At 33.7% G+C, this 27686-nt stretch overlaps 1 pseudogene; it reads left to right on the top strand.

Moving 5' to 3' along the window:
• Window positions 1-5964: 5964 nt before the first annotated feature.
• LOC149204228 (putative kinase-like protein TMKL1) lies at window positions 5965-25856 on the top strand (annotated as a pseudogene).
• Window positions 25857-27686: the final 1830 nt, after the last annotated feature.

Below are 27686 nucleotides of genomic sequence, written 5' to 3'. Positions count from 1 at the left end.
TCTCGCCCACTTATAAGGCAGCTTGCCTTATGTTTAAAGCCGACCATAGGGCGAGTCATCGTTGGGCAGGCCGACGGTTGATAGAAGCGAATGGTGGTGAGTTATAACATATTGTAACGTCGGCCAAGAGTTAAACGCACGAGCTGGGAGGCGTATATATTGGTGCGAGCTGCGGTTCATTTGCAACAACTCACATCGCTCTTGCTTCATCGCACTAAGTGCGCAGATAAGAAGTGCGACAAGGGGTAAAAGGACGAGCTGGTGGATGAGCCCGCCAAGTCGGGCAGCGATCCGGGTGCGAGTTCGAGTTGATGGTTTATCGGCGGTGCGCACGGCGCCCGCGTTGTATCGCATCGTGACCGGGTTGTGGTCGGGTGTGGGTCGTGCACGGTGTGCCCGCCCGCCCAACGCCGAGTCAGTGCGCATTCGGTTGCATACTTGTTGTGTGTTGGCGGTGGGTCGTGCACGGTGCGCCCGCCCGCCCAACGACACGGGGTTGTATCTTGTATATTGTAACTTGGTTTTCGGTGGAGTCTTGGCAGACCACCGTGCGTTTGTGCACGGGCGGGCGCCCTCCCGATTTGTAAACATTACAATTATAATAAAAGATGATTATTATATTGTTGTGTTGATTATTATTGTCGTGTTGATTTTATTATTGAATATTGTTAATGGTTTCCGCACATTAATAATATGAATACATGATGGTTATGTATTGTTAAGGTGTAGTTCGCAAAGTTTATTAACGATGGAACATCTTAATAACTTAGGCGGTGCCGCACCCGGCCAATTAAACGAAAAAAGAATTGGGGGCGTGACAGGTGGTATCAGAGCAAAGGTTGCTCGTGACGAAGATGATATGGTGAAGCCTGATAGAGCAGGGTTGCTCATGACAGGTGAAGCTGATAAGGTTATGGAGAAATCATGGATGAACAGTCTAGGTTTCGTGGACTTGATGGTTCATGGCAAGACCATTCAAGCTCTGGTGGACACGGGTGCCACACATAACTTTATGACGACACGGTTAGCAAAAGAGGCTGGGCTGACGATCACCCCATCGAATATGGAGGTCAAGGCAGTGAACTCTAGAGCTAAGGTGGCGGGTTTGGTACACGATGTACCTGTGCAGATAAAAGACTGGAAAGGTCAGTTGGACTTCACGGTGATGGAGATGAATGACTTTGATATGATACTCGGACAGGATTTCTTGAAGGGCAACAAGGCTATTGTTGTCCCCTTCTGTGATGAGGTGGTGCTGGTTGGACAGTCACAAACTTGGACTTTACCCACTCATAGGCAAAGGAAGGAAGTCAAGGTGCAGCGTGTTTCGGCACTGAGTTTGGAGAAGGCTATGAAGGACTCAAATATGGAGACATATGCGGTGATGTTCAAGGATGTTGAAGGTGATGGAGTAGGGACGCCTGTTCCAGCTGAAATATCTGAGGTGCTTACCAAGTATGCGGATTTGATGCCTGATGAGCTTCCGAAGAAACTTCCACCAAGGCGTGCAGTGGACCATAGCATTGAGCTTGAGCCAGGGAAGCAACCCCCGGCCAAAGCACCTTATCGATTGTCGGGGCCTGAATTGGAGGAATTGAAACGCCAGTTAAAGGAGTTAACTGAGGCAGGTTTCATTAGACCTTCAAGGTCCCCTTATGGAGCTCCAGTATTGTTCCAGCGGAAGAAGGATTCAAATGAGCTACGGATGTGCTGTGATTACCGTGCATTGAACAAGCAGACGGTAAGGAACATGTATCCTTTGCCATTGGCTGCTGATTGTTTTGACAAGCTTGCGAAAGCCCGAGTGTTTTCCAAGCTGGACTTGAGACATGGATATTATCAGGTGCGGATAGCTGAAGGAGACGAGAAGAAGACCGCTATAGTAACAAGGTATGGTAGCTTTGAGTTCCTTGTTATGCCATTCGGTTTGTGCAATGCTCCTGCTACATTTTGCACTTTGATGAATGATGTCCTACGACCATACTTGGATTCGTTCGTAGTAGTATACTTGGACGATATAGTGGTGTTTAGTGACAACATGGAGGATCATAAGAAACACTTGGCAATGGTATTCGAGGCACTGAGGGCAAATCAGTTGTTCTTGAAGAAGTCTAAGTGTGTGTTCGCTCAGACCGAGATTCCGTTCCTTGGGCATATTGTTGGTCAAGGGTACATACGGATGGAGCCAAGCAGAGTGAAGGCGATTGAGGACTGGGTTGAACCAAAGAATGTCCATGAGATGAGGGTGTTTTTGGGCATGACCAACTACCAACGGAAGTTCGTAGAGGGGTACTCCAAGGTGACATCGGCACTGACAGACTTATTGAAGAAAGACAAGAGGTGGAGTTGGACGAGCAAATGTCAAGAGGCATTTGATGACTTGAAAAAAAGGATGATTACAGCACCGATACTGAAGTTGCCTGACTTCGAGAGACCGTTTGAGGTACACACTGATGCTTCAGATTTTGCCATAGGAGGGGTTCTTATGCAGGATGGGCATCCGGTGGCGTATGAGAGTCAGAAGTTGCAGGATAGAGAACAAAGGTATCCGGTTCATGAGAAGGAGATGACTGCCATCATCCATTGTCTTCATGTGTGGAGGCATTACCTGATTGGGAAGCCGTTTGTTGTCAAGACTGATAATGTTGCAGCAAGTTATTTTGCATCACAACCGAAGCTTTCTGCAAAGCAAGCTCGTTGGCAGGACTTCTTGGCAGAATTCGACATGACTATCGAGTATAGACCGGGTAGACACAATGCAGTAGCAGATGCCCTTAGTAGGAAAGGACAACTTGCAGCATTGGAGGAGGAAGAAGACCGGGCAACAAGGAGTAGGAGTCGAGTTCAGATGTCAGAAGAGATGCAGAATAAGATCAAGGAAAGTGTTGAAACCGATACTTTGGCGCAGAATATAGTGAAGCAGATAAAGGAAGGGAAGACATGAAAGTTCTTTCTACGAGATGGGTTCTTGTTCTTTGGAAACCGACTCTATGTTCCAAAGTCGTCTGGACTCAGGAGACACCTCTTAAAGGAGTGCCACGATTCTCCGTGGGCTGGTCACCCAGGGCAGCGTCGTTCTTTGGCCTTGTTGGAGAGAGGATTCTTTTGGGAGAAGATGAGAGAGGATGTGGAGGAGTATGTGCATACGTGCATCATTTGTCAGCAGGACAAATCGGATACTCAGAGGCAAGGAGGACTATTGCAACCTTTATCGATTCCAGAGAGACCATGGATGAGTGTCTCGATGGACTTCATCACTCAGTTACCACAGGTTCAGGGGTATAATGGGATTATGGTCGTGGTTGACCGTTTTTCCAAGTATGCTGTCTTTGTTCCTACAAAGATACCTTGTGGAGCCGAGCGGACAGCGGAGTTGTTCTTTAAGAACATAGTGAAGTATTGGGGGATGCCATTGAGTATTGTGTCGGATAGAGATCCGCGATTTACAGGGAGATTTTGGACCACATTGTTCAAGTTGGTTGGGACAGAGTTGTTGATGAGTTCGAGTTACCATCCGCAGACAGATGGGCAGACCGAGAGGATCAACACATTGCTGGAGGACTACTTGCGACATTATGTGACGGTTGATCAGAAGAATTGGCCCGAACTCTTGGATATTGCTCAGTTTAGCTACAATATTCAAAAGAGTTCTGTGATGGGGTATAGTCCATTTGAGTTGGTAAATGGGCAGATGCCAGTTGCACCACATACCGTAGTGACGGGAGGCTTCTTGAGAAGTCCTCATGCAAAGAGGTTCATGAAGGCTTGGGAGGAAACCTTGGAGTTAGCACGGTTACGCTTGCACGATGCTGCAAGGAGGATGAAAAAGTATGCTGATCGTGGAAGACGGGAAGCACACTTCGATGTAGGGGATATGGTGTTTCTCAGGATTACCGGAGAGCAGTTTCAGCCAGCCAAGGGGACGACGAGCAAACTGACACGGAAGTATGAGGGACCATTCCGAGTGAAGAAGAGAGTGGGGGAAGCTGCTTACGAGCTGGAGCTTCCACGCCATATGAACATGAAACACCTAGTTTTTCATGTGAGTCAGTTGAAGAGATGTCGACTTGATTCAGACCATCCAGAGAGAGTTGAACCGACGAGAGGACCAGCTGGGATTGTGGACAGACCAGGACTAGAGTTGGAGAAGATTGTGAGTCTCAGAACTACGGGTGTTGGTTGCCACCGGCGACGGGAATTTCTTTGCAGATGGAAGGATGCACCGGAGGAAGAGAGCTGGGAAACGGAAGATTCACTTTGGAGATGGAAGGACAAGATCGCGAAGTATGACAGGAAGTTGAAGAGGAGAGCAGGAATTGTCGGGACGACAATGACTTCTGGTGGGGGAGGATGTAACGCCCTGCGGCTCTGCCCGGGCGCGCGCTCCTCCGACGCGTGAAAACAGCGAAGCACAAGTGTGAGCGATCCATGAAATGCGATGGTAAAATATGCGCGAAGTAATGGGGAGCTCGCCCACTTATAAGGCAGCTTGCCTTATGTTTAAAGCCGACCATAGGGCGAGTCATCGTTGGGCAGGCCGACGGTTGATAGAAGCGAATGGTGGCGAGTTATAACATATTGTAGCGTCGGCCAAGAGTTAAACGCACGAGCTGGGAGGCGTATATATTGGTGCGAGCTGCGGTTCATTTGCAACAACTCACATCGCTCTTGCTTCATCGCACTAAGTGCGCAGATAAGAAGTGTGACAAGGGGTAAAAGGACGAGCTGGTGGATGAGCCCGCCGAGTCGGGCAGCGATCCAGGTCCGAGTTCGAGTTGATGGTTTATCGGCGGTGCGCACGGCGCCCGCGTTGTATCGCATTGTGACCGGGTTGTGGTAGGGTGTGGGTCGTGCACGGTGTGCCCGCCCGCCCAACGCCGAGTCGATGCGCATTCGGTTGCAGACTTGTTGTGTGTTGGCGGTGGGTCGTGCACGGTGCGCCCGCCCGCCCAACGACATGGGGTTGTATCTTGTATATTGTAACTTGGTTTTCGGTGGAGTCTTGGCAGACCGCCGTGAAGTCGTGCATGGGCGGGCGCCCTCCCGATTTGTAAACATTACAATTATAATAAAAGATGATTATTATATTGTCGTGTTGATTTTATTATCGAATATTGTTAATGGTTTCCGCACATTAATAATATGAATACATGATGGTTATGTATTGTTAAGGCATAGTTCGCAAAGTCTATTAACGATGGAACATCTTAATAACTTAGGCGGTGCCGCACCCGGCCAATTAAACGAAAAAAGAATTGGGGGCGTGACAGACGCTCTCTAACCAACGCCAATAGCAAGGCTCACTACCCACAACTCACTTGAGCTCTGATATGGTATCAGATAATGAAGCAAAATACTAAACACAAAACATACAGCTTACTCATTCCATTACCAAGCAAGGAGTTTTATACATAGTAGAGAAGGTTTTGGATTTTGGGTGTTGGTGGCTTCTTCAGGACGCTACCTAAAACCTCCAGAAGTCTCGAGTGAACTCTCTACTCTCTAGAAGACTTGACACCTAACACAATTAATGCGGACCGTGGTTGGAATTAATGTTTTTCCAACACTCCCCCTATTTCTCTTTTAAACTAATATACTCCCTTCACCACTTTAAAAAACAATATATTTAAAAACTTTATCTCCTTCCTCACATTCACACATTTGTTTTATATGACTTTATTTTTCAACAAAGAAGTTTTTCACATGACTAGAAGCAATATGTTTACCTTAATCCAAATAATTTCCCAATACCTTACACAACTTTACTCAAAATCATTTGTCGTTGGAGGCTTTGCTACAAGCTCTTCTTCATGGTAGAAATAAAAAAAAATTATTCGTTAATTTTTGAAAAGGTTCAAGGCACTGTGCTTCTGAATATCCTACTTCGACAATCCTCAAGCGGCTACCAGGTGGCACACAATCCACCACTCTCTTCACACATAGATCTAATGATGCCTCACTACAATGGCACCCAACAAAGCCTCTGCTGCCTTTTCCTTGGCTACACAGCTTCCAGACATGACATCCCTTGTCACCCCGAGCCTCGGCCTTGACAATATGCTCGCATCGTCATGCGGCCATAACATCTGCCACAGTTGTAACGATGGTCTTGGGGAAAATTGTGGATCCACCCATGTACCACTTCTTTACCATGGAAGCTACATTCTCGTTCTCATTCTCCACCATAGTCTTGGATAACTTGTTTACCTCCTTCCCCTATGAAAGGAGGCTTAACCTGGACTTTGGAAGTTCTAGGTCTCACAAAAAATACGCCAACACAATGCTCCTACAATCGCTCCACCGCAGTCTTCACACCAGCCTTCACAACACATAGTCAATCTTCTCCTCCAAGCGCAGACCAGCCTTGAGCTGTGAAACTAAGCCGAAACCTTCGGCTCTGATACCATATCAGAGAGTGAAAAACTCAGAAGTGAACACAAAATGCTACTGAACATTTGATTTCCAAAGAGGGTATTTATATACATTGGAGAAGCTTCCTTAGTCGGTGACAGTGGGGAAGCTACTTGAACTCTCGAAACTTCCTCATGAATTCTCTGGAAGAAACTAGGCTCAATGCATTTAATGCAGGTGATTGGAATTAATGTTTTCCAACACTCTCAACATTTGGTCCCCTGTCACCAAACATAAACTCATCGTCCCAACCATTGTGTATGTGCTTCTGCTTAACCAATTTGTGAAGGTTGAGATTTTGATGGATTGTCCATTAACAAAGAGTAGGTGGAAAGAGAAACACTTGGTTTCAATCTGGAAAAATAATAATAATAATAATAATAATTGAATTTGCAAGTGTTGCAATCCTTGGAGTGGGCACTGATGATAGAATTGAATCACCAAACAAGGATAAGGTAAACTAGTGGGCAATTGAATCAATAAACACAAAAAGGTAAACAATTGGGCAATAGGGCACATGAAACCAAGGAAGCCTCATTGTTTTACCTGGTAATGCAGGGACGTCTCATTGTTTTACCTGGTAATGTTCTCATTCCTTTTTCCATGTCAAAACATATCCTTCACAGTTTTTCCAGTACTCATTTTTCCCAATCTTAACTTTTTTGTGGTTTTTATGGAATATTTATTTTTATATCTATGCAAGATAATTATATTCTTGCATGCTTGTTTTATAGCTTCACATTGGATTTTCTATTTTTGTTGTTGTGGGTGCTCGAGTTGTCTCCAAAGGGAAGTCATTGGCGTAAGTATTTTAATTCTTGTGTATTTAAAATAAAGTGGCTTTGTTGGTCTTAGAACTATGAAGAAAGCCCAACCGAGAGTTTCTGCTACTACTATACTATCACAATTACCACAGGAAAATCAGTTATACCTGGAAGCTGGAATTCCATGGAGATACAATGCTTAATTAATATATATAAGATGTTTTACCCTCCACTACTATATGGATCTTGCAATCAGCTCGAGAATATGATATAGCTTCCAAAATATTTTAGCACCCTTATTATGTTCTCAGTTCAACAAAAAAAAAAAATATGTACTATTAACAACTTCAAAAAAACTCAACATTCAATAATAGTAATCATCCGAAAGTTTGATCTTCAATGAATCTGAGTAAGATGGATCGATGGATTATTAGGTGAATGTGATTGAGAACTTACATGACCACCAAATATTTTAAATATTTTAAATAAATATATATAAAATTAAAAGTGATCATTAAATTATTATAATTAAATAAATTGAAATTAATATATCAAATTAATTTGAAAATGTATCAAAATTAAAATTAACTAAATTTAATTTATATATATATATATATATTATTTGAATTTATGTTATTTAGATATTTTATTTTAATTTTATAAATTTTGTTATTTTAAATAAATATATGTAAAATTAATATTTCTCGTCAAATTATTATAATTAAATAAATTGAAATTATACAATATATCAAATTAGTTTGAAAATATAGTTAAAATTAATAAAATCTTACTATGTGAAATAATATTGGAGTAAAATAATGGAAGAAAATATAAGTATAAAACCATTTTTTTAATTAATAAATAAACAATAAAAATAAGTTTACTTATAGGGAATTTTTTGATAAATAATTTATATTATATTATATTGTATTATATATATATATATATATATATATATATATATATATATATATATATAATAGATTTTATTAATTAAAATAATTTTGTGTAATTGGGTGAAATGGTTATTATCTTCCTATTTAGGTTCAAATCCTGACTTTTGATAAGAGGAGAAATACTATCTTAATAAATATTGTTATAATGGCTTTATGGGTATGAAGATTGTTGTATTGGTTTCAATCTCTCTCTATATATAGTAGTTGGTTGAAATGGCTATTATCTTCCCACTTATGTTCAAATCCTAACTTTTGATAATAGGAGAAATATTGTCTTAATAAATATTGTTATGATGGCTTTATGGTTATGAAGATTGTTGTATTGGTTTCAAGTTCTCTCTGTATATAAATGAGAGTGATTTCTTTCCTAAACAAAGGTATAAAATCAATGCTTGATTTTGTGTAATTGGGTGAAATGGCTATTATCTTCCCCCCAGGTTCAAATCCTAACTTTTGATAAGAGGAACAATACTATCATAATAGATACTGTTATGATGTCTTTATGGCTATGAAGATTGTTGTATTGGTTTCAAACTATATATATATATATAGTAGTTGGTTGAAATGGCTATTATCTTCCCACTTAGGTTCAAATCCTAACTTTTGATAAGCGGAGCAATATTGTCTTAATAAATATTGTTATAATGGCTTTATGGCTATGAAGATTGTTGTATTGGTTTTCCTAAACTAATGTATAGAATCAATGCTAGATTTCTTTCCTTACAAAGTTATATAATCAATTTTTAATTATTAGAAGATATTATTTATGTTATAAATTTACTTAATTCTAGTAACAAATGTTATATATTTATAATCTTAATGTATTAAAATTAAAATATATAATAATGGGAAAAATAATTACTAATAATAATTTAATTTGAAGATTTTTGGAGTTGTATTTTTTTTGTTATGTAAATTTAAATATGTATATTATATTGTTACTTAAAATTATAATTTAATTAGGGAAAACACATTCTAAATATTAAAATTAGCTAATGATGATAATAATAACAATAATAATAGTTTTTAAATAAATAAAATTTCAATAAATAAAATAATCTTAGAATATTTTCTTAAAAAGGTGAGATATATTCTTATTAAATGTTGAAAATATATTTAGAAGGGCTATATTTAAATTTTATTGTTTCTATTAAAATATTGTCATAATCAATCTAAGAAAATTTATTCAAAGCACATCTACTTTAATTCTAGATTTATCATGCTCCAAGAAGGATAAGATTGTAATATTTTTCTAGATTTTTAATATATAATTTTTTTTACATGATCTCCCGATATGTGATAGATATGATTTTAGGATTATCTATGTGTGTATTTGTCACATGTCAACTATATGTTAAGCATAAAAGTAACTATACATCTTGAGAATCAAAATATTAAAATGTTTTAGCCAAGATCTGTTTCAACTCCTAAATCATCATGCATCAAGAGGATCAACCTTTCCTTTGTGCGATAGATTTGGAGTTGAGATGGATCTATATTGGTTCTTTATTTATCCATATATCTAAATTCCATTCAAATCTCGACTACCTTATTGCACTTTTGTTCTTATTGCAAACTATTTTATTAATTAGAAGAAATTTTAATATGCTACTCAAGACAAACCTTTGGAATAGGCTAGAAGATCTAAAAGTTCCTTCTAATTTGAGCAACTATTTGTTATGAATTGGAAAGAGCGAGAAAAGTCAAGAAATATGGCAGAAATAACTCAAGAAAATGTATTGTATTGTATTGACCTTAAATCTTAATTGATAATACAATAATGACCATTATATATCTCCTAGATCTAGACCTTAGGTCACATTGACAACTCATTAGTGGATCATGATGACAACTCATCAAGATAAGAATTAAAATTCATGGTCTTAGAATTTTCGATTGTTTAGGGACCCACAGTCTAACAATATTGTAAGGTTGTACAAAAACGTTATTTCTGGTTTAAAAACACTTATGGTTGGTGAAAAGAAGTTAATTGTAATAAAGAACTAAGCGAGTGCTTCCGCTACCCCTATGCATTTTGGAACCAATATATTGTTTCAAAGAAGTAAGTTGTGTATGTAGTATAGTCATTCTTCTATACAACTATAATAAAACATTTATGACAAGATATTCTTATGATATTGACGAGCAACTAAAATTTCTAAAGGATTTCTACTCTCATATGTGCCTGGATATTACAATGAATGTTATGATAATTAAACCCAAACTTATAACTTCCGCTAATTTCATCAATCAAAACAACAACATGGAGGAAGTGATTTTAGGGAGATATCTGAGAGTAGATTTTCATCATAAAATTAATAAGAATTATATGATCAAGGAAAAGATAAAAGTACTATGGAAATATTTTTCTAGACTTGAAAACAATTTTAAATCAATTGAGCTCTTGCTATGCAATAAGAAAAAAATCCTCTTTGAGATTCTAATAACTTCTATTGCCTTACATGGTTGTGAAGTTTTGGGTTGCACTCTCTTTTAAAATTTGTGGAAAAAGAGAGAGGAAATCTAAAAGTGTTTTATTAACTTATTATTTAAAAAATAATATCGATTTTCCATGTTCTATCCTCCTCATTTCCCTTATAGAGAGTATGAATATGAAAAGACACCTAATATATAGGAATAGGAAAAACAAAATGGAATACAAGTGACTTAGTAAGATTTCTTCAAAACCTAGTGAAAACTATTGTGGATTACCTAAAGATGTAAAATATTAGCTAAATCATGAGGGGATAAAAGAAGAGGCCACCCTATAAAATAATGTTGTTATTACAAATACTAGTACATCTAATTCTAAGAAAAAAATTACCCTGCAATAAGAACTAAAGTAATAATAATAAAAATATGATGTTATAAGGAAGTGATCAACTCTAGTGAAGAAAAGTAATAATAATAAAGATGTGATGTTGTTAGGAGGAATTCAACTCCAGTGAAGAAAATCAGAAACATTTCTCTATTTTGACTAGCATAAAGAACAAGATTGATATTTTTAAAATTCAAATATACTCTCTCAAGCTTCATAGTGAAGTAGGGTGTTTAACAAATCCCAAAATATCATAGGCCAAAAGAATTAGTCATCTTTGGTACACTAGTGAAAACTTGTGTTGTTGCATAAATATGTCAAATCTTGGCTAAATCATTATGGAATAAAGGAAGAAGTCAAATAATGTTGCTATTAAAATATAAGTACATATGAATCAAGCTTATGGGGGGTAGCTATTGTCAATCATAGTGTTATTTCTTAAATATTATATAAGTCGTGAGATTATGGGGGGTGGCTATTGTCAATCATAATGTTATTTATTAAATATTATATAAGTTGTGAGATTATAGGCTCAAATTCTCCTCTGCGTGTTTAACCCACAAAAGAAAAAAAAAAGTATATCTAAATCTAAGAACAAATCTCATTGATTTAAGAACTAGAGTATTAAAAAAATAATTATAATGTTATATGGAAGTGACTAAATCTAGTGAAGAAGATCAAAATCATTTCTCTATTTTGACTATCACAAAAAAGATGATATGTTTAAAATAAAAATATACTGTCATGAGCTCTATTGTTAAATATTAACCACTCCCAAAATATCATATGCCAAAAAATTTATCATTTTTGTTATACTAATTGGATTACAAATAAAAAACATATTCAATAACTTAAATCACAAATTCAAAATAATTATAAAAATACATTTCAACATATAGAAACCATAATAATTTAAAAACAATTTTCCTAATACTTTTAAATCGCATAAAGAATACTCTAAATAAACCAAATAATTTCTTAATTCCCTTAAAATTAACCACCATCAATATCATTAAAAATTAAAACTAATATAACCATTTTCTATGCGGTAACATGAAGAACAAAAATTAAACAATATTTTATTACAATAATGGAAAAAAATTTATTTATTTTCTTTAAACATTTTTATGGTGTATAATATAAATAATGAATATATAAATCATAATTTAAAAATATTCACTAAAAGTCAAAGTAAATAAAAAGTAGCTCTGTTTTATTCGGTAAGAAATAATTTTTTTAGTAAGAATACATTCTTCACTAAGAAATCTCTATAATATTTTAAATTCTTTCGGTTAAAAGAAAATTTAAAAATACCCTTGATGAAAATAAATTTGATCTTGTATACCTCTTCCAATGATACCTTTATATGCAGTTTTTTTCTTCGTACCCTAACTAATTTTTTTATCATTTAAATTTTGCATCGACTTATATTAAATATAAATGTTTTTATATTAATTATAAAATATTATATTATTGAAATTTTAAATTTTAAAAATTAATTGAAGTTAAACCTACGATAATCACATTAACCGTGGTCCATCAAAAAATCATATAAAAAACAAAAACATAATAATGAGAGTACTTAATATAAATGTTTTTATATTAGTTATAAAATATTATATAATTGCGATTTTTTAATTGTTTAATTTTATTGAAATTAAACCTACACGTATTACAATAACCATATTCCATTACAAAGTCGTAGCGAAAATAATTGGAGTACTCTTCCGAAAAATAATACCTAGTGCATTTTCTTAATATTTTAAGTGGTGTCTATAATGTTGAAAATATATTTCAAATCCTCTTAAATTTTCTTTGTTTCTTTTATGGTTCCCATTCATTTTTTAATAGATTTATTATTTACAAAGGAGATGTGTTAAGGTAACGTTTATCACAATAAATCAAAATTCAAAGAAACGTGAATAATATTTTTTATTAAAAAAATGCTTGTATCAATCTTTTTATATAATTGTATTTATCTTAAATTATTTTTAAACATATAAATTATATTTAAATAAAAACAAAAAAAATTAATTCAATGTGAATGAATAACAATTTCAAATTTTAAAAAGAAACAATTAGTAGGATATCCCATACATTTTTATAATATAAAAAATACTTTTAAAATTTAAATTTTCCTATAATATATGATTAAGATGTAATTATTATAACCTTTAAAATAATAATAAATAATAACGATAATAATAATTTGTTTGAATTTTACACAAGTATATTTTCTTATTAATATAAATTTAGATTATTAATTGAATATTTTATTTATATATATTTTTATAGATTAATATTCTTATTCGTTGAGAGGATGGTAAAGGTTTGTTGATCTCTCATTTATATTACTATTTTTGTTGAGATCAAGGTTGAAGAATGTTTCGTTGGTATTTTGTAATAATATAAAATCTCTCAAATCTTTGTAAAGGAATAGGGTGTCTAGACCTAAAATCCAAGGTTACTTTATGGAGATTGGGTTATCAAAATTCCCTTTTATCCAACAACATTTAAAATCCTTAATAAGGTTAGTGTCTTCTTTCACTCGTGGACAACTTTCCAAAAATATAAATTTCACCAATAAAAATCCTTAGTTGGAAATTGATGCCCATTTTACAATTTTCCCTCCCAAGTAACACATCAACATTTGTACCATTTCCACATGGTAGACAAAGGGTAGAAATTTTCCCTCCATGTCCCCATTTCACAATTCCATGCCAAGTGCATGTGGCGAGCATTTGGCAGTGCCTGTGGACACGTCAGCATTGTATTGGGCCATGTCCTCAAAAATACATGCCATCCTAATATTCAAATATAGATCTAGTATTCCAAATTTCCCCATTATAGGAACTTTTTATATTTATGTTCTTTCCGATATGATATTCCTCTTTTTCTCCGTAGTGGTTGTTCCTTCTTCTTTTAGATTTCTTCTCACTCAAGATTCACATACAAATCTAGGAAAAACTAAAAGTTCCAATTAAAAGGAGTTATAGATTTCTATATCTCCACTATTTGAACCTTTTCCCATCCACATAACATCACCTTGCCTACCGTTTGGTCTCCACCTCTGTGACATTGTGCCACTTTGATCCATGTCATGATGCCACATCATAATCTATTAGTGTCAATTAAACCCCATCTCATTTGGGTGTTCAAGATTTTAGCTTTTCCAAATTTATCAAGGTCCATCTACATCTAGAAAATCCCAACATAGTTCATTTTACAATACTATCAATTTCTATATTTTCATATTTCACATCACATGCTATGATAGGAGACATGCCAAAATGTCATGTTAGCAACTCATAAGCATGCCATATCAGCAAAAACCTTACGTAGCACATTAGCACCTGCCTACTAGTTGGGTCCAAGAGTACTCAAATGGACTCTACAGTTTCCATATCACTTACTACACTTGCATCTCTCTCTAGTTCATTTAATAAATCCATCCTTAATATTTACTTGGAAGGCTATACTTCCACCCAATAAACTAATTTTTCGTCCCCAACACTTAATAGTATCCAGTTCCAACTTGCAGCCCTTGAAGAATTATGGATCCTTCCTACTGCCAATAACTAGTTTTGTCACATGAAGGTTCCACTATCTAAGATATGGAATTTTGGAAAAATCCAATTATGAAGTATTTTTGGATGTCGAAACTTTTGGATCATGATAGATCTCGATACCGACTTCCATCACTTGACAAATTTAGGATTTCTCATCTACTACATTTTTCCTTAATCCCCTTTCTGCTAGCCCAGGGAAATGGCTCCTTGTAGACCATCTAACAAGGTGTGGAGGCTAAAACTCCAATTCGAAAATTATTTAAGGAATAAAATGTTTCTAAAAGAGATTTTCTTATCTTATCTTGAGTGTTGAAAAATGATCTAAAAGAGTAAGGAGCTATCCAAAGGACTTATGAAGCTACCAAAGTCTTCACTAGCCTATAAAATATTTCCCATCATTATGCATATTCCCATAAAAGGAACATAGAGATGGGAAATGAAAAAATGCATAACTTCCCCTAACCAAAAATAGATCATTTCACATATTTGGGTTGAAAATCTAAAAATTTAAGCATTTACAATAGAGATGCTAGTAGTGTAACTTGCCTCTTAAGGAAAAAAATGTCCTAAAGACTCCTTATCAAAAAATATATAAAATACCTTCTAGAAATGCACCAAATAGGGAATTAACGACCCTTTTCAATGTATCCAATGAAATAAAGACTATCATCATTCTCATTTTAATTCAGGTATACATTGTATATATTCAATCCCACTATTCGACTAGCAATAAATAAGTACACGAATAAATTGTAAAGATATATTTGGTCTCAAATCAAATTATGCATCATAATGCACAAACCATACACCACATATCTATTCTAAGAAACATGCCTTGAAGCATACATTTATATACATAATTCATTCATAATTGAATTAAAAACCAGTAAGCAAGTACAACTAAATGAACCACACTTGATGAACCACACTAAACAATATGGTCCTCATGATGAAACACACTTGTTGATTCGAAATGCGTCGACCAAAAATTTCTCTTATGTGATTTCTACCGCAAGACTTTGCTTAATTGATCCATCTCATCAATGCAACATACTTTATATCCCAACATAACAATAGATATGAAACATTAAAAAATAATTTAATTTCATTAAAATTGAAATCATTACACATGTTTTGTCACTTTAAATTTTGTTAGAAATTTAAGAATGGAGAGCCACTCTTCACCCAACTATACACTTATCTACATTGCAATTTCCATGTAGCTAACCAACCAGAGAAAGATTCACTCAACGCTTAAGAAGATTCAATTATGTTAAAGAAGATGAAGGTAACTCTCCTTTAAATAATAGAATCAGTATTCTACATTTCAACTAATAAATTAGTGTTGATCAACACCCATAGTATAGTTTTCATGGGTCTACATAACACAATTCACTAATCCAATAGTTGCATTGTACTTGTATTTTCTTATTACTTTATATTATTAGTTATGTAAAGTTGTATAGACAATTCTCCTAACCATCTAGATCAAGTTTAAGTCTTCCATGCTTACTTTCTTATCCAAATTTAACAAAAACCACAATTCCACACAATATTTTCATGACTTTGAAGGATTTTTGTCTTCTTCATCTCACAGTCATATCCCCAACACCCACATGATATTCTACTCTCTTATAAAAAGTTTCTTTGGTTCAATTACACACACTTCATTATCTCTCTTACATACTACAACTACATTTGATAGCTTATTTATATTATTTTCTACTCAAACCAAACATACATTGCATAAAATGAGATTCCAGGGTCCCTCCTTATGATGGGTTGTAAATTTATAAGCCTCTAGAATTGGTATGTATCACACACCTATGGATCAGTTCAATACCACTCCCAATTTGTTCCCATATTTGTTAACATTTGGTTAGTTTAACAATCAAATTATATATCTAGATAGTGAATTCAAATAATATAGAGAAATTCCCAAATCCCCCTTAAATATTCCCATTAGGCATTAATATCCATGTTGACTACTATCTATGTCATCTTTTGGAAATATATAAATGATATTCAGATTACATATAATAAAGGCTAATAAGATATCCTCCTTGACCATTTCTATCATTATAATTTGAAATTACAATTCCAATATTTTTAGATTTGAAAAGAGGTGATACCATTTCCTCCCCCTTAAAGGGATATTACCCTTAGTATTCTACAATTGATGTCTTGGAATATTTTCAATAAACAAAAATGGATATATTTTTCATGGCCTCCTCTAGATTTCACATAGCCTCATCTAATCCAAAGTTCTTCCATTGCACTTTACCTACATGAAGGTTCAATTCTAGATTAGGGTCTCCTTACTGTTAATTATGCCTAAGGGTTCTAGCTAAAACTATGCTTTAGGTTCCATCTAAATCACAACCAAATGAGTAACATAATTATAATCATATACATATTTTTTAAGAAAGCATACCTGAAACACATCATGGGCCTTTAGAGTTGGGGGTAAAGCAAATTGGTATGCCACTAGCCCCACTATTTCTAGAGCCATTTTAAGGACATATTCCCATCATGAAACACATCATGGGCCTCAAAAGTTCCATAGTAATGTGGTTCCAAATTAGGACATATTCCCATTTTAAGGAACTTATCCTAAGTCAAATTTAGATCTATACATTTTCTCATGCTTAGAATTACTTATGATTTTATGATATACATAACCCTTCTACTAGTCTTGTGCCACGTTTAGTTTTTGCTTAATCCTCGTCACTTCCTTCTCTATCTCCTTTAAAATTTCTAGTACAATTGTAATCCAATTCGTTGGGATATCCCAATTTATTGGAATATTTCATTTTCTATAATACAATTCTTGTAATGGAATAATACTCATTTCATCTCAATATCCATTATTATAAGCAAATTTTATGAGTTGTAGGTAATCTTTTCACTTCTTGGGCTAATGCATAACATACAATTTTAGCTTATCTTTTGGTATTTTTTCACCCTCTTTTTGTGTCCATTATTTTGAGGATGATGGGTTTTATTGAATTTTAATTATGTTCCAAAGTATGTAAATCAAGGCTTCCAAAATTTTGAAGCAGATTTGACATCTTGATCATATTTTATTACTTTAGGAATGGCATGCACCTTGAAATTTTCTTTCACAAAAACATTTACAATGTCAATTTCTTTATTGGTTTACTTGATACAAATAAAGTGGGTTTACTTGTACACCACTATCATAAATGCATTATTTTACATTTTCTTCCTTGGTAGTTGAATGATAAAATCCACAAAATGACTTCCTGGTTCCGATTTGGAATTGGTATTGTCTATGGTACACCTGCTTAATGCCTATGTTCCACTATTAATTTTTAATATTCCAAATGAATTACAATATACCCCAAAATATCCTCCTTTATCCAAAGAAGAAAATAATATTTCTTGATGGATATAATCATCTTTTGTATCATAGGTGTCTTGTGTAAGGAATCTTATGTAGCTCATGCATTATGAACTTCCTTAAATATGATGAATTTTGTACATATAATCTAAATTTGAGAAACAATAAGTTTTCCCTTCTTAGCCAATATCCTTGATAGTTGGTCCTTTAGACTCTTTCTCTAAAATCCATCCATAGTTTTAAAATATTCTTCATCCCATAAGGCATTTTTTTCATGCCTTTGATGTCATAGTTATATATACTCACTATATCCTTATGAATAATATGCACACTCCTATCAAGTGCATTATCACAGGGTTATCCTTCCATTTCATATATTTGATCTCAAAGACAAATTCACTAGTAACTGTTACTTGCCTAAGTTTCCTAGAATTCCGCAAGGGATGCTCAAACAAATAACTCACTCTACTATGATTCGTCATTAATACAAATTCCCTCTCGAATAAATAGTTCTTTCACATCTTCACAGTATGCACTTAGATCTAAGCTCTAAGTCATGAGTTACAATTTCCTCATGAGGATAACCCAGGCCCATCCTAAACACGCTTTCCCTTACCATATGAATGATCAATAATTTCTGTCAATATCATGACTTCTTGACTATACTTGAATTATTGGATTATACCTCTAATTACTAGTTTTTTCATTTAAGGGTTATCTCAACATCACAAGTAGGGTCCCTCCATAAATTCTACCATTATTTTTCTCTATCATCTCAATATCCAACTATAACCCAAAATGACATATGATAGCTACCAATTATTACATCTCAACTCTAGATAATATTTTTCATGGAAATTAAATTTTCTAGATTGATATATAATTACATGGCCTTGTTACATGAGCATTCCACCAAGCCCTTCCTTCCAATAAATCTATACACACCAAAAATTCCTCATTTGAATTTTTCATCTTCAATATATGAGCATTATTCAAAATATGCTCCAATTTTTGGAAAATTTCTTCACATTTAGTTGAACACACAAAATTCACCCCCTTTATTTATAGGGAGGTGATTGGGTGACAAATCTTAGAAAATCTTTGGGTAAATATTACGAAATATCTGATTAATACCATAAAGGATTTCAATTTTGTTACATTTTTAAGCATGTGCTAATTTATGATTACCTATATATTCTTGATGTGTACTACAACCCATTATTCTAAGATTGCATCCCATAGATAATGCAATTTTCTTTGGAAGAATTCACACTTAGTTTTCCATACTCCTAATGTTTTCCTACACTTGCAATATTATCTTGAGATTTTCTTTGAACTCCTCTTTCGTATTTGAATATACATTGTATTTGTCACATGTCAACTATATGTTAAGCATAAAAGGAATTACACATTTTGAGAATAAAATTATTAAAATGTTTTATTCAAGATCTATTTGAAATCCTAAATTATCTTGCATCAAGAGGGATCAATGTTTCCTTTTCAAGATAGATTTGGAGTTAAGATGTATCTATATTGGTTCTTTATTTATCCATCTATCTAAACTCAATTTAACTCTCGACTACCTTATTCCACTTTTGTTATTCTTGCAAACTATTTTATTAACTTTAGAAGAAATTTTGATATGGTACTCAAGGCTAACTTTTGGAATAGGATAGAATATCTAAAAATTCCTTCTAATCTAAGCTACTATTTGTTAAGAATTGGGGAGAGAGAGAAAAGTGAAGAAAGATGGCAAAAATTCCTCAAGCCAATGTATGATATTGTACTGACCTCAAAATCTTAATTGATAATATATCAATGACCATTTTATATCTTTTGTCTATATCACATTGACAACTCATTAGTGGAACATGATCACACCTCAAGGATTACAAATCATGATATCATACTTTTTTATTCTCTAAGGACCCACATTCTAACACTATTATAAGGTTGTACAAGAACATTATTTCTACTTTTAAAAAACTCATGGTTGGTGAAAAGAAGTTAAGTGTAATAAAGAGCTAAGCAATTGTTTCCACTATCCCTATGCATTTTGGAACTAAAGAATTGTTTCTAATAAATACGTTGTATATGTAGTGGTATAGTCATATTCCTTCTTCTATACACTTACAATATTGCATTTATGACATGGTGTTCTTATGATATTGATAAGCGAGTAAAATTTTGAAAATATTTCTACTATAATATGTGCATGACTATTATAATGAATGTTATGATAATTAAACCAAAAAAAATTAGTTTCTCTAATTTCATCAATCAAAACAACAACTTGGAGAAAGTGACTTTAGGAAAATACCTCAGAGTCAATTTGATTGTAAACTTAATTGGAATCATATGATTAAGGAAAAGATATAAGTATGATGGAAATATTTTATAGACTTGGAAACAATTTTAAATCAACCGACCTCTTCTTATGCAATAAGAAGAAATTTCTCTTTGATATTGTAATCACTTCTATTGCCTTACATGGTTGCAAAGTTTGGGGTTGCCCTCTCATTTAAAATTTCTGGAAAAAGAGAGAGGAAATCCAAAAGTGTTTTATTAACTTATTATTTAAAGTTTTTTATCAGCAAGCCATGCTCTATCCTCCTCCTTTCCCTTATGGATAGTATTACTATGAAAAGGTACCTAATATATAGGAATAAGAAAAAAAATGGAATACAAGTGACTTAGTAAGATTTCTTCAAAACCTAGTGAAAACTAGTGTGGATTGCATAAAGATGTCAAATCATGGCTAAATCATCAAGGAATAAAAGAAGATGTCACTCTATAAAATAATGTTGTTATTACAAATATTAGTGCATCTAAATATAAGAACAAATTACCCTGCAATAAGAACTAAAGTAATAATAATAAAAATATGATGTTATAAGGAGGTGATCAACTCTAGTGAAGAAATCAAAATTATTTCTCTATTCTGACTAGCATAAATAACAAGATTGATGTTTTTAAAATTAGAATATACTCTAACAAGCTTCATAGTGAAGTAGGGTGTTTAACAACACACAAAATGTCATAGGCCAAAAGAATTAGTCATCTTTGTTACACTAGTGAAAGCTAGTGTTGATTTCATAAAGATTTCAAATCTTAGCTAAATCATTACGGAATGAAGGAAGATGATACTATATAAAATAATTGTGTTATTAAAAATATCAGTAGATATGAATCAATCAAACAGGGGATAGCTCAATTTTCAATCATAGTGTTATCTCTTAAATATTATGTATGTTGTGAGATTCTAGGATCAAATTCTCCCATGGGTGTTCACCCCACTAGAGAAAAAAATAGTACACCTAAATCTAAGAACAAATAACCTTGATTTAATAATTATACTATAAAAATTATGTTTATCATTGATATATAGAAGTGACTAACCCTAGTGGAGAAGATCAAAATTATTTCACCTTTTTGAGTAGCATAAAGAATATGATATGTTTAAAATAAAAATATACTCTCATGAGCTCCATTATGAAATGTTGGACAACTCCCAAAAGGTCATATGACAAAATAATTAGCCATCTTTGTTACACTAATTAGATTACAAATAAAAAGAATCTTCAATAATTTAGATCACACATTCAAAATAATTGTAAAGATGCCAACTTTCCACTTTTAAATGTATAGAAAGCATAAATATTTTGAAATATTTTTCTTAATAGCTTTGAAGCACATGGAAAAACTTTTTGAACTAATATAAGCATTTTCTACGTGGTAACATGAACAACAAAAATTAAAACTATTTTATTACAATAATGGAAAAAGTTAATTATTTTCTTTAAACATTTTTCTGGTGTATAATATAAATAATAAATATATAATCATAATTCTAAAATATTCACTAAAAGTCAAAGTAAATAAAAGTTATCTTTCTTCTATCTAGTAAGAAATACATTTTTCACTAAGAAATCGATATAATATTTTAAAGTATTCCATTTAGAAGAGAATCTAAAAATAGCCTTGATGAAAATACATTTTATTTTGTTACGTTGTAAGGTGTTCCTTTGAGAAGAACTCCCCCAATTTCCACTCTGCACCTCATGGCACCATCGATATTGTGTTAGAAGACTGAAATATTATCACTCGTCGGATGTAAGTTTTGGTTGATTAGGTCTGTTAGTTGCCCCATTTCCGAGTAAGTTCATGATGAAGAAGGAGTTCACTCACTTGTCTTCATGTTCTACCCAAAGAATGTTGTAAATCAATTGATAGTTGTGAGTTCTTGGAGCAATGAAAGTTGCTTGGCTCTTCTGCCTTCATGTTGTACCTAAAGCATTGTGCCAATCAATGGATATTTGTGAGTTGTTGGAGCAACAAAAGTTTATTGGTAGTTGTGTTGGGTGCGAGCAAGAAGACAGATCAGGCTCTTGAAAAGATGGGACATTTTATTGGAGATGAGAAACCAGACAATCGAGGGTAAAGGTTAAGGTACTTTGTAGAAGATGGTCGACAACCACTGAGTTTGAGTAAACATAGTGTCCAAATGGATGAACCATGCCAACCTTTACCCTCTCACATTACCACATGATTTGGATAAAAGTGTGTCTTCTACGCATGATTCTTTAGGTATTTCTTTCTTGTAAGAAATGTTATTCAATCTATAAGCAGGAGGTCACTCACTTGTCTTTTGTGATGTACCCAGAGCATGACAGAAATCAATTAATAGCCACGAGTCCTTGGAGTAATGAAATATACTTGGTTTCTTTGTCAGATGTGAGTAACCAGAACAACTAGGCTCTTGAAAAACTATAACATTTTACTGGAGATAAGAAGCCATAAGATCGAGGGAAAGGATTGAGGTACTCTGTAGAATATGGTCGACCACCACTAAGTTTGAGTAAACATAGTTTCAAAATGGATGAACCATGCCAACCTTTACCATCTCAATTGCACACATTACCACTTTATTTGGATAAAAGTGTGTCTTCACAAAGTGTGTGTTACCATTCCAGTGTTTTCACAGAGTTTTTCTAGTTAGCCATATGCATGAAACAAGATATGTGGGCCTCCTATTGCCCCTTGTACGAGAACTCACATTCAAAGCCATTCTAGACTGGACCCTAGTGAAGTTGGAGGGATTGTTATTGGATTGATGAAAAACATTGTTGTTTGTGTGTCCTTGTTGATAGGCATTGGAGGTTCCCATAATATGAAAGTGTCGGTAGGAGGAGGGGACCCCTCTTTAAATGAATTGGAAGATGAAGAAATAGGGGAGTAAAAATTGGTGGTTTTTGAAGGTGGGGAGAATCTCATGGTGGAGGATGTGTTGAATGCAACATTTCAAGTATTGGGTAAGACCATCTATGGCACTATCTACAAACCCAAGCTTAGCCAGGAAGGAATTGTTGCTTGAGGCTTCTCAAGGAAGGGACTTGCAAGGACTGAAAATAACTCCTACATGTAGTTAAAGATTTGGGTTTCCTTCAGCATGAAAATATACTCCTTCTCCGATCATTTTATGAAGGAACAAGAGAGAAGATTCTTGTATATGATTATCAGAACAAAAGAAGCTTGGCTGACCTTCTTGATGGTAAGTTGTCATTTTGAAACCCGAGTCTAAGGAAGAATTTCTATGTTGTCTTTAGTTTCTTCTCCAAAAATAGGAAAATTGATTAGATTGCATCCTCCATTCATAGGATATCAATTGTACATGTATTAAAAAGATTCAAAAAAAGTATGCCATTGAAAGTTGGTTATATCCTTTATGAAAATAAAAAAACATTCGTAGGGTACTGTGAAATGGGCCATTGCACTGATATAACTCATGGAATTTTTGGGCTTTTCATTTTATAATTTTTCTATTGTTGACAAAACATGAATTTCACTTTCAAAACAAATGTAGTTCTCCAAAAGATATAACAAAAGTAGCAAATACTATAAATTTACCTGGAAAGTGTTCATAGTTTTTTTCTACTTGCAAATTGAGGTTCAGATTGCAATAATAATATTCAAGAGGCCATGGTCCTTCCAAATATTAAAAGAAAATGAAGAATGAACTTGAGTTCTGCATCTCAAATACACTTAAGTTATTCTCTAGATTCAATATGAAGTCTTGCAATTATCTCTTCTTCATTCAAGGAAATCCTCATCTTGTAGGTCTGTGGGTTGGGTCCTTACTTTGTCTTACTTATGCAAAAAGATCATTTATTTTGCACATGCTCGAGGTGGGAAACCCTCTTTGAGTTGGGCTCACATCCACAAGATTTTTCTTCGAGGAGTAAGAGGACTTTCCCGCCTTCACACTAGACATGAAACACCCATTAGAGGAAATTTAAGCCTAAAAGTGGCCCGAGAGGAAAAAATCAAGGAATTAATAAAAAAATGCCATGTAGACAAATTTTTAAGATTACTTTATTTTTATCTATGTTCCACAATATTTAATAGCACAACATTTAATAAAAAAATTAATATACTAGCTAATTTTTTACTTTTATCGAATTCACTCAATATATGGCACTTTTATTAAAATAACTGTCTATATATTTTTTATATTTAACTATATTTTAGTTTTTTTTTAGCGTTGTTGTCTGCCGAGGTCACAATTTCGACTAGAATATATTTTTCGGCTAGAATCTGGTAATTTGTCCTTGATGGAATACATTGTTTAACTATTTAACTATTTTATATTTAACTATATATTTGATAATTTTGTCTGGAATCCGGTAATTTGTCCTTTCTGGAATGCATTTTTTAATTATGTAACTATTTTTTAACTATTTAACTATTTTATATGTGCTATATATTTTAACCATAGTCTAACTTATAGACAAAATAGACTTCTTCACTAGAATTCGGCGAAACAATTTCAAGAAAAATGTGATTTTTTGTTGTTTAAAATGCATTTTTGAATCCATAAATGGATTCAACACCCTGAGAAACCCCCCGACCACTCGAATTGTACAGATTAAACAACTTAACAACTTAAACTCAAGAATTTGAAAATCTCTACAAGATTTCAGTTAAAATTAACCAGAAAATGTCCTAAAAAAGGCCATTTTGTCTATAAGTTACACTACACCTATATTTTATATTTTTGTCAGGATTCGGTCATTTGTCATTTTTGGAATATATAATTTTTAACTATTTAACTATTTTTAACTATTTAATTATTGTATATTTGGCTATAACTATATTTTATTTTAAACTATTTTATATTTAATTATTTTTTTGGTATCTTTGGGGCATGGCTAGTAATGTCAAATGGAACTTCATTTTTAATTTATATTTTTTCACTAATATCAATATTTACATTGCATTAACAACTTTTTCGATATTCTAATTCATATGAGTAAGGTATTTAAATAATATTAATAAAATATTTCACGGATACCCAAATTAAACAATTTAAAATTATTTAAGACATGTACCTCTTTTTAGATTTAAAGGATTTTGATTGGTTTACGTATTATGACATGAAAATTATGTGAAAAGTTCAGGGGCAATTTTAGGCTGAAATTTCCTTTAATGCATCACTCATGGGAACCTCAAATCCAAGAATGTTTTAGTGGATGAAAACTGTGTGGCATATCTAACTCATTGTAGCCTAGACCAATTATTGAACCCATCATCTACTGCTCATATGATGAATGCAGCTACACTTGAGGGCTACAAGGAATTCTCCTATTACAAATACTCATTGGCAAGAAACCAGGAAAGAATGAGAGCTCTTACAAATTTGTTGATTTTCCTTCTATTGTGAAGACTACTGTGTTGGAGGAGAGTTTGTTGGAGCTATTTGATGTTGATATCTTTAGGGGATTGAGAATTCCGGTAGATGATGGATTAGATTTAGCACTTAAACTTGCCATGGGTTGTTGGGCACCTTCTCCATCAATGAGACTGAATATTAAGGTTGTCATCCAACAATTGCAGGAGATAAGGCCTAAGAATCATTCTACTTTATATACTCCCACTAATACTAGGAGTGAACTAGAGATTGCATTTTATCTTTAGGCAGTTCTTTGCCTGTCCATTTTCATTTTTTATTTTCATTTTGTATTGCTTTGATGGCATCTTTAATGTAGAAGACATCTTTCAAAACCATGGGACTGAGTGCCTTAAGAAGGAACAATGGAAAAATCCACAATTTTCATGGTTACACCATAGAAGTAGCAATGAATTTAATTTATTCTCCATAGAGTTAAGGTATTGGAAGGTATTTCCGATTTCTTTCCATTGTGAGGACCTATGCTTCTCTTTAGTGTGGGGTTTTTAGTGAACTTCCCAAGTCATTTAGATTTGTATGGAAGCTGAAGAAGTTCATCTCAAATGTTAGATTAAATGGCAACACAAAGTCCACCCAGGATAGCAAGAGGACTGGTGATCATAATCTCCATTTCTGTTGCTTATGTTATGGACGTGCGCATGAAGATCGAAGAGAAATCCCTAACATTTGGTGTTCTCCACTTCGACCGAAGCGTAGGAATTGTTCATTCCATGACATGGCTAAAGTAGGATTTCATGAACGAATAATGAAACCAACTTTGGTGTGTGTACCAGAGAGTGAGAGAATTTTGTGTAACTCAGTCGATAGTCAAATGGGTACATTTATTTCCTTGTGTAAAATTTGTAAGTTCGGCCTGGATAACCAATTGCAGGATCAGAACACATGGTCATTTTTTTCATGGGTACTTTTATTGCAAACTCTTCACGATACCATGTTATAGGAAATCTCCCACATGTGTAAAATTCAAGAAGGAATTTGACTATTTCATCATGTTAGAAGTTATGATAGTGATTATAAGCTTCTTGAAGAATTGGTTGTAAAAACATTGAAATTAATATCTGTGAAAATTTGATAGTTCTAGGGACTCAATAGATTTGAGGTTAAGATTAATCTGTGCTAGTTTAGAAAGGTCAAGATAGGCATGTCAATATACCTGGATTATGCTAACAAAAACTTATGTCAATCAATGCATCTCCTCTAGCTTGGCCCAAGTATCCCACCCACAGAACGTTGCATATCTTCAGATTAAATCTGCAAAATGAAATGTCCATTGGTCCCCTTGACATCACTACTAATATCATTTTCCCTCTTACTGCAACTATTGTGTCTAATACCAGTTTTCCTTGTTGTCTAGGAAATAACAAGCTCACTCTCTTAAGCCCCTCTGCTTCTAATGTTTGATATTCTCCTATGGTTATCATTGTATCATCTGCTTGAGGTGATGGATCAGAAGCTTCACACATCTATCTTCCTTCATTCCCGGGAAATGGAATAAAAAAAACAGGCAATAAACTGGATGAAGAGAATATGTCATCTTAGAAGTTATTACCTCTACTTTTTTCTTCTTATAGTGAGGAAATAGGTCTCACCATGTGGAGAAGAGTGAGGAAATAAATTAATTTGATACTGCTACTGCAATTGGTGATTTGTAGATATTTGGTTCATGTAACATGATGTAAAACATGTCTCTTTAGTTTTTGAAAGTATGTTAGTATCTATCTGTATTATGTGTGGCTGCTAGCATAAATGGGGCAATTATATGAGAGAATAAGAGAGAGGAAACAAAAAGGAAGGCCAACCAGTTATATGGGATCATAAGTTTTAAATATATGCATAAAACATGCCTAACATATTCACCTCCATTTATAATGACTTCATTGTGTTTTACTTGATGCATGTACCTTTCTCCTCTTCTTGTAGATTTTGAGGCTTAGCAGTTCTCTCTTTGTAAAACTCAGAAGACAATTCTCGTTTATTAAAGATAGATAAAATTAAGATGACAAAATCCAACATTAAAGGTAATTTTAAATGATACACTAATAAATAATTTCATTCAT

This window comes from Pinus tabuliformis, chromosome 1_2 (genome assembly GCF_031772625.1).
Source record: "Pinus tabuliformis cultivar Carrire ecotype Pingquan chromosome 1_2, CPIR1, whole genome shotgun sequence".
Taxonomy (NCBI): domain Eukaryota; kingdom Viridiplantae; phylum Streptophyta; class Pinopsida; order Pinales; family Pinaceae; genus Pinus; species Pinus tabuliformis.
Note: the sequence above shows the minus strand (reverse complement) of the source record. Positions and strands in the feature narration are given on the sequence as shown.